Genomic DNA, 9,306 nt, shown 5'->3' with positions numbered 1-9,306 from the left:
ACTACGACCATACGCTCTATTGAAAACCACTATATGGCCGGCCCTACATCTAGGGACCGCGCATGAAATTACTCTTTGTCATGATCGTTTGGGACATCCTGGACGAACAACGATGTTCCGTATCCTTAAATCAACACATATGCATCCATTAACCTGAAGTTTAGGTTCGATTCAAGGAATCACATGTCAAACATGCTCCATGAGAAAGCTTATTATTAAGCCTTCTTATGATAAGATTCATTCGAATCCTCCCATTTTTCTACAACAAATTCATGGGGACATTTGTGGACTGATTCACCCTCCATGCAGACCATTTAGATATTTTATGGTTTTGGTTGACGCTTCTACACGTTGGTCACACGTGTGCTTTTTGTCTATAAAGAATGTTGCATTCTTCAAACTGTTGGCTCAGATTATCAAGCTCAGGGTTCACCACCCTGATTATCCGATCAAATCTATTCGATTGGATAATGCTGGAGAATTCACATCTTAAACTTTGGATTACTATTGCATGTTGGTTGAGGTTGAAGTTGAACATCCAATACCCCATGTTCACACTCAGAACGGCCTAGCAGAGGCATTCATGAAGTGCTTACAAATGATTGCTCGATCGTTGGTCATATATATCAAGCTCTCGATCGCTGCTTGGGGCCATGCAATATTGCACGCATCCATGTTAGTCTGTTTGAGGCCTATTGCGACCCAACCATATAATGCCTTTTAGTTGGTTACCAGATACGAACCTGACATATCGCATTTGTGCGTTTTTGGTTGTGCAGTTTATATGTCGATTTCGCCGTCCTTACATACAAAAAATAGGGCCTCAGCGAAGGATGGGAATTTATGATTGATATGATTCTCCTTCGACTATTCGTTACTTAGAACCTTCGATAGGCGATCTGTTTACTGTTCATTTCATGAATTGTCACTTTTATAAGACAGTCTTCCTGTCGTCAGAAGGAGATAAGAACGTCAACACTCCTGAAGAAAAACGCGAATTATCGTGGAGGACTCCCACTTTGTCTCATTTAGAAACCCACACCGCTCAGTCTGAAATTTAAGTGCAGCGCATATTAGATCTTCAGAGCATACCAGATGTTTTCACCGATCTAGAGCGCGTGACAAGATCATATATTCCAGCTACAAATATGCCTTCAAAGATGGATGTACCATATGTACGACAGACTTCCCTCCTGGAGGCCCTAGACGCCAATCTTGGTAATCCATATACATTAGTGGCTAGCCAATCATCTCTTTTACACAAAAGCATGGCAGACCTCTTGGTTCAAAGGATTCACACCCCCGAAAGAGGAAACCCATGGCACAGACACCTGAAAAGCCTACTGTGAATCCAATTATCGCTTACTCATTCTATCAAACTCATGAGGAAATTCTAGATTACTGAAGCGTCTTTGAAGAGACGAATCCTCATCTCGAGAATCATGAGATTTCGGTCTATCATGCTAGCTTATATGATGTGTGGTGTAGAAATGAGATGATCGTCGACGATGCATTAACATATGTAGTAGCTACTGAGATCATGTTGAGCGATGCCATTGAACCTCGTTCCGTTGATGAATGTCAACATACAACTGATTGGTCAAACTGGAAACAAGTAATCTAAGTCGAACTCGATTCGTTTGCGAAACGTAAGGTGTTTGGACCTGTATCTCCTGCTCCTCCACATATGAAGCCCGTTGGCTACACGTGGGTTTTCGTTCGGAAATGTAATGAGAAGAAATTAAATTATGCGTTACAAAGCTCGTCTTGTTGCACAAGGCTTCTCATAATGCCCCAGGATTGACTATGACAAAACTTATTCACCCGTTATGGATGTGATTACTTTTCACTACCTTATCCGTTTGGTAGTTTCCGAAAAACTGAGTATGCAACTAATGAATGTAGTAACTGCGTATCTTTATAGGGATCTTGATACAGAAATCTATATGAAAATTCCCGAATGACTTTACGATTTGAAACAACTTGGAAGAATGTGGAATAACCATTTGAGTGAGTATTTGACTAGTCAAGGATATATGAACAACGAAATATGCCCTTGTGTGTTCATTAAGAAGTCACATTTCGGTTTTGCGATAGTTGCAGTATATGTCGATGACATGAACTTTATCGGAACTCCTGAAGAGCTCGCAAGAACTGCCGCGCACCTGAAGTCAGAATTTGAGATGAAAGATCTAGGAAATACTCGATACTGTCTTGATCTTGAGATAAAGCACCGTTCGGATGAAATCTTAGTACATCAAACGAACTACACCCAGAAGGTGTTATGGTGCTTTAACGAGGATAAAGCGAAGCCTTCGAGTACTCCTATGGTCGTTCGATCACTATATGCAAAATGAGATCCTTTCTATCCGAAGGAGGATGATGAAGATATTTTGGAGCTTGAAGTTCTTTATCTAAGTGCGATAAACAATTTATTGTACTTAGCTTAATGCACTAGACCCGACATCTTCTTCATTGTTAATCTTTTGGCAAGATACAATAATGCACCAACACGCAGACAATGGACTGCCGTGAAAAACATCTTCCGTTACCTTAAGGGTATTACGGATTTGGACTTATTTTATCCTTACAGATCCTCGAGTGATGTTGCACCATTTGCTTCTCAAGTCTATTCTTGCTTTGTTGGTTCTGTCGACACATGATACTTATCTGATCCACACAAGGCGCGTTCTTAAATGGGTTATGTCTTTACCGTTGGAGGCACTACAATCTGTTGGAGGTCAACTAAATAGACCTTAATTGCCACTTCGTCTAACCATGCTGAAATTCTCACCTTACATGAAGCAACTCGGGAATGCTTTTGGTTGAGAACAATTGTGGGCCATATTCAAAGCTCCTACGATCTCTACCTCGCCGTAGATGTCCTTATGCCGATCTTTGAAGACAACGCAACATGCATCGAACATCTCAAGAAGAGTTACATCAAATGAGACAACACCAGACACATTGTGCCGAAGTTTTTTTTTTCACATTAACAACAAGAGCATCAGAAAATTGAAGTCACGCAAATTCGTTCACAAGACAATCTGGTTGGCCCCTTCACCAAATCATTACCGAATGCGACGTTTTAGAAGCTTGTTCAAGGAATTGGTATGCGTAAACTTTCTGAGTTGTCACATTGCTATTTCTCTTTGGAATTGTGTCAAATCAGGGGGAGTATCCTGAAAAATACTTGCTTGATGTTAATGTACTCTTTTTCCTTACGATTAAGAGCATTTTTCCCACTACGTTTTTGCTACCTAGCTAGGTTTTAATGAGGCGCCCACCTTGGGCTAGTTATATCCCTGATGACGTCTTGTACACATTTCTTTTGACTTTGCATTTCCCACACATTTTTCCTTAGACTATGGATTTTGTCCCTGCTCGGGTTTTTGCCATATCCGTAGGGTTTTTTTTAGTAAAACTCATTTACTTGTGCAAGTTCCTACCTTATTGAGAATAAGCGTTGTTTCTTAGAATCAGTGCCGACGAGTTGACTTCCTCAACTTCTGCATGATGCTAAATCTACCTTGAGAATTTACACACTCAAGGAGGAGTGTTGTAAACTTTCCTAGTTTATAAGTGATTGTGTAAATCCTAGATTAGATTTGATTCTAGATATCATTTCCTATTACAACTTGAATTCCTTGGGGATGAAGGAATTTCTTCGCTCCTTTTACTACTATAAATAAAGGCACTATGTAGGAGGGATAACACATACATTCCCCTACAATTCTACAAACACATCTCTCTCAATCTCTCTACCCTTGCCGCCAGCCCCCTTTAGCCTTGTCAAATAAAATAGGCTACAACGGTATTTTGATATGTTATTTGTTTTTTTGTTTAGATATGTATTAAGCTACTGGTAAGTTTATATTATCATAATTTTGGTACGCAAAAAGCTAACGGCAAGTTATGTATAACCCTAAAACCTATTGGTGCGTTTGAAGTGAATATGAGTACATATCAATTCGGCCTATGTACATTTCAATTTAGTAAGCATACATTTTCATTCAATATGAGTGCATTTTAATTTATCATGGATACGTTTTAATTTGAGAATAAATTGTGTTGGTACATGTTTATTTTTAAAGAATGATGGTACATTTCAATTCAATCATATTGAATTTCTAGAGACTAATATAAAGAATGAGAAATAACCATAATGACAATAGTTACAATAATGAAGAAATAAGTTACAAATATTTTTGTATAAAATAAAGTTATAAATAATTTGGATATATTGAAATTTTTTGATAAATAATTGAATTTAAGAAAGGGATAGGATTCCATTAAAAAAAAAAATAGCAATAAATAAATTAATATTATTGACTGCATTTTTTTTTACCTAAAAATGAATTTAAAAAATACTTAAATTAAGAATGTAACTAGAATACAGGGTTTAATCTAAAATTAGAAAGCAACAAATGTTTAATCTAGAAAAATCTAAAATAAGGAATCTGATTCTAATTTTTTTTTTTTTTTTTTGGACAGTGATAACAACGGTAACCAATAACCTGCCAAACATAAAGAATGCCAATGGGAGCAATTGCCCTAGAGAAATTGCCAGGGAGATCAAACCTCTGTTAACTAAGAAGACAAGTTTCACAAGGAGGATGCAGGAAGAGGGTGGACATAGGCTTTTTACGCACAGCAGACTGAACTCGTTTTCAGCTTCAAAATCTCGATAAAATAAGTTAATGAGATGACCAAATAACCCTGGGAACATTCGCTCAGGTCCATGTCATCCATTGTTGTGGGACACAAAAATGGGAATAAGACTGGAAGTAGGGAACCCTAGGCTTTAAAAAACACTTCAACCTTCACTCTACTTCCAAGATGAATGTCAATCGCCCTAGTTTAAATTATGAGGTACAGGCGTACAGTTCCAAGTTCAAGTTTCAAAAACGTTATTGACCTTAATGTGGGATTTTCCATTGGTAACCTAATGTATTGTTACGAAGTAATCGAAAGGTAGTAATTTATTTTATTGGGTTGTTAATGGGTATTTGTTAAGATTTGTTTAATTTGGTATCGTCACAATATAGGTGTGAGATTGGTTGTGATGATGATGGTGTAAGGTGAAACCAAATTAAATAAGTCTTAATGGTTACCCATTAACAATCCAATGAGTTAATCTGCCACCTCTACTCGAAAATATCATCTTGATTCATTAATACACTAAATTTAAATTTTTTACTATACCATTTGATTAGTCTAAGCACACACCAAATAATGAGTCGTTTGCAATTCATACTTAATATGCTAATATACTAAAAAAAAACCAGTTAGTATGACCGAAAAATAAATAATTTATAACTATTAATTGATTTACTATTTTTAATCGATGCAACACATCAAACACATCACATGATTAGTCCCTCACTGTTGTATACACAAAGAAATATGTTTTTTCATTGGAAACATTTTGTCCTATGAAAGATAATGACAATGTGACACACCCCAACCCAGAATGTCCACTAGGACTCCGAATCGAATTGTGTTGGCCGACACCTGTAAGGTGATAAAGCCATAAAGTGTAGTGATGTGGAAAGTATGAATAAATTTAAACCTAAGTAAATACCACAGTGCGCTGGTGAGCGGGAATGAACCCATTCATACGTGACGTCAGAGCATAAGTAAAGTAGGTAAGGATTATACCCTCAGAAGTAGCCACCTATACTGAGACTCGCTAAGAATGCTCGTCGATACGAACTTTCAGTAGCTAAAACCTGGAGGGGTGCAAAACAGAAAATGTGAGTGGGCAAAAACAAAGTTTTTGAAAACACATTTCTCTTTTTAAACATAATAACCCCTCACCGTAAAACTCGTACAGTTTCCCAGAAAATAATACTACAAACGTAATTAGAAACCATTCTCGAAAGCAATGGAAATCGAGTATATACCATGTCAAGTACCTTAGCTGTAAACATTTAATTCAGGTGATATAATTTAAAGCAAAATGATATGTCAGTCGGAGTCACCTAATATGACCTATACGACTGAACTTATAGCTCATCAATCAACTTTTGCAAAAGAGTCGGAACCACCTAATGTGGTCTGTACGACAAGACTGGGTGTAAATAAGTACGCTCAAGTCCTACGATCACATGAAGATTGTGCGAATAATCGCAAGTCACCTACGTGTCGGAACCACCTAATGTGGTCTGTACGATAGGACTGTGCACCAAACTTGGATCCAAGGTGAGCGTGCAGTGCGGGAGGTGAACATCACGTGAAGAACTGTGCCCTAGCTACGGGCGGGAGCACTAACATTGGGGTGTAGGGTAATGAGCACTAAATACAACTAATCATAACCATACACATCGTAATCACTATCATCATGATATACTTACCTGAAACTTACCTGGGCCTCCGCAACATTAACAAATGTTATGCATATGTATACTAATGCATATACTAACATGTAATGTAATTGACATGGCATTTAAAAACGTAAATCCATTTAACACAATTCTGGGAAAATGTAAAGTATATGTGTATATGTGTGTGTGTGTGTGTGTATACAGAAAACCAAAAGCCCACTCACCTGGAGTCCGCGCTATACTCCCTAGCACGAATATTGAAATGTCTCGAACGATCGTCGCCTAGAACAAATATCAAACCACGTCTCAGAATCCTTACTAATAGAACATGTAATTTACATAAAACACATCTCCAAGGACATTCTAGAATGATATGAGACCCGTTGATTAAAAGTTAATCATCAGTCAAAGATCGACGGTAGGGTCCACTACCCTACGTAACTCAATCCAAAAGATCCGCATCTTAGATCTTCAGTCCGTAACTTCCAAAGATACACATTATGCTTCTAGAACAACACAGTAAAGTTTCATTACGATCCAACGGCTAGATCTCCGCCAATTGCAAATTCAAGTGGCAATTAACGTTTTATTTTATAAACTTACAAATCCGATTCGGGAAGATCTGTAATTTTCTATGGTCCTTAAATATTACGTACTATAACGTATTAAAGTTTAGTGATGATCCAACGGTCAGATCGTCAATTGCTATAATGTTTAAGTGGCGGACCTTAACAAAATTTCGTCGAATTCTACAGATTTTGCAGATTTTCTGGGCAATCTTTGGAACTCCATATCTCACTTGTTTGTCAACCAAATTTGACCCATAATATACCAAAACAAAGCTAGATAGAACAAAATTATACCTGCTTGGAGTCCAAATTGTCGCCGGAGATGGCCATAAAATGGCCTGAAAGACGGCTGTCCACGGGAAAACAGGGAAATTCGCCAGAATTTCTGGGCAACCTTTCAACGTCCATAGCTTTGTCAATACTCAACGAAATTGATAAGCTCATATTTATATATATTTTATATCAAATTCACTTGTCTTTTCTTAGTTAGTTCCTTATATTTTTGAGTTATTTACTTTGTTTTTGTGTTTTGTAGGATTTGTCAAGTAAAGAAAAGAAAAATAACACAAGTGGAATTTTAAGTAATAAATTCGTCAAATCTGCCTGTGCAGGTCAGCTGACTTTGGAAGCAAGTTGCGGACATCTCAGAATGAATTAGAGAATGAGCCTTATATGCTTGGAAAGCTACGGATGTCTATTTTCTGGAGCATTTCGCGGATTGTTAATATCATTTTTCTAGAAAAAGTTATGGTCGTTCTAACACTGAAAGGTTCCCAGGAGGCTGAGCAGTTTGTAACTGACAAGAAAGCATTGAAAGCAATAAATCCCATAAAACTAACAGCCAAAACTGATGCAGCCAAGTACAAGCCAGCTTATTCAAATATCAGAGGAAATGAAAAATTAAGTGAGAGTAATGGGCATAAAGGCTGCCCAAAGAGTTACAATTGTTTTAACATTTCCTCCCACTTATTGTCATCACTAAATGGCTGTTAGTGGGGGGAGTTATGGAGAAAAAACTGTGGCAGCAGAAAAAAAGAAAAGAGCTACAGGTGGCAGCAGCAAAGGGGGAGAAAAAGTGTGAAAAAAAATATAGAAAAACAAGGAAGGAAGCAAGGAAAAAAGGAAAGGCTGCTGCGTTGGGGAAGGAAGGAAAGGAAGGAGGAAATCTTGGCATTCTCTTCTCTCGGTTTTATCTTCTCAAACTCATGTCTTTCTTTTGATTTAATTTGAGAATTATGTGTAACTAATTTTTAGTAGTTAGGGGCTGTTTTGAAGCCCTGAATATTATTGCAAGTTTGTTATGACATTTCGTTTGAATTACTTTTACGAATGGATGAAAATTGGTTCACTACTTGTCTCATTGATGAATTCTTTTTGTGTTTTCTATGGATGCATAATTAGTAAGCATATCTAGGATTCTAATGCTATGAATATGTGTGTGCCTGCCCTTGTCGAATGAGAACCTACATATGTTCTAGAGTAGTACTTGTTAATTGCGATTAACATGTGAATCAATTTCTAGGATAAGTAAGACAACGCTAGTACTTACGATGCCTTGTGATGACTCAAACTCTTTTCGTTCTTAATGATTTCTACTTGTTAAATCTATGAACACACCATTCTAGATTGCATGTTAGGGACTAAGTTAAGTTGAAAACGCCATTCTCTTAACATACTACATAAGAAAGAGTAATAGGTTGGGTTCTAACATTGAACCAACTTGAGCATCTTCATCCGAAAATGAAAGGAATTTGAATGAAACATAACATGTTTGCATGATTATTTGGTGGTGGATAGCAATTCCCCTAACTTGTTTTTCTTAATTTGCGAACTACTCAAAAATCTATCTCTGTTCTGTTTTTGTTCGATTTAATTTAAATAGCAAATCAACTCCAAAAATCCCAAAAATTTGTGTGAGTGTAGCCTCTGTGTGTCTAGTATCTGCATATAAAATTTCGTAGACTTTAGATAAGTGTAAGTCGGTCTAATAATTATTTTTCGGTGGCTGGTCAGTAGTGACAGCAGCCCAGTTTTTGTGACATTTTAAGTAGTTAGATAAAACAATCTTCTGCGGGAAAGACCCTTATTTTCATATGCTACAATTGACAAATCTTAGTGTTAATAAGGAAAATTAATAGGACATTTGTGTGCTACTTTGTGGTGTGTATTTAATCCTATCAGAAATCAAGTGATTCAAAAACAGAAATCATAGTTCTCGACGAGAGGAAGAGATTGGTACCTTTAAATATGGATATCTCGTTGTGATTTTGCCGTAAAACGCCTTAAAATTGGCGGAGGTCGCCGGAAACTGGGCAAACTTTAAATCGTTATAACTTTCTCATTTCTCCACCAAATCACACGATCCAAAACATGAAAATTCATCTACACAACATGAGGAATCGATTTATACA

Source organism: Pyrus communis, chromosome 3, assembly GCF_041283825.1.
Source record: "Pyrus communis isolate YQ-2024b chromosome 3, ASM4128382v1, whole genome shotgun sequence".
NCBI lineage: Eukaryota > Viridiplantae > Streptophyta > Magnoliopsida > Rosales > Rosaceae > Pyrus > Pyrus communis.
The sequence above is the reverse complement of the archived record's forward strand: the minus strand, read 5'-3'. Positions refer to the sequence as shown.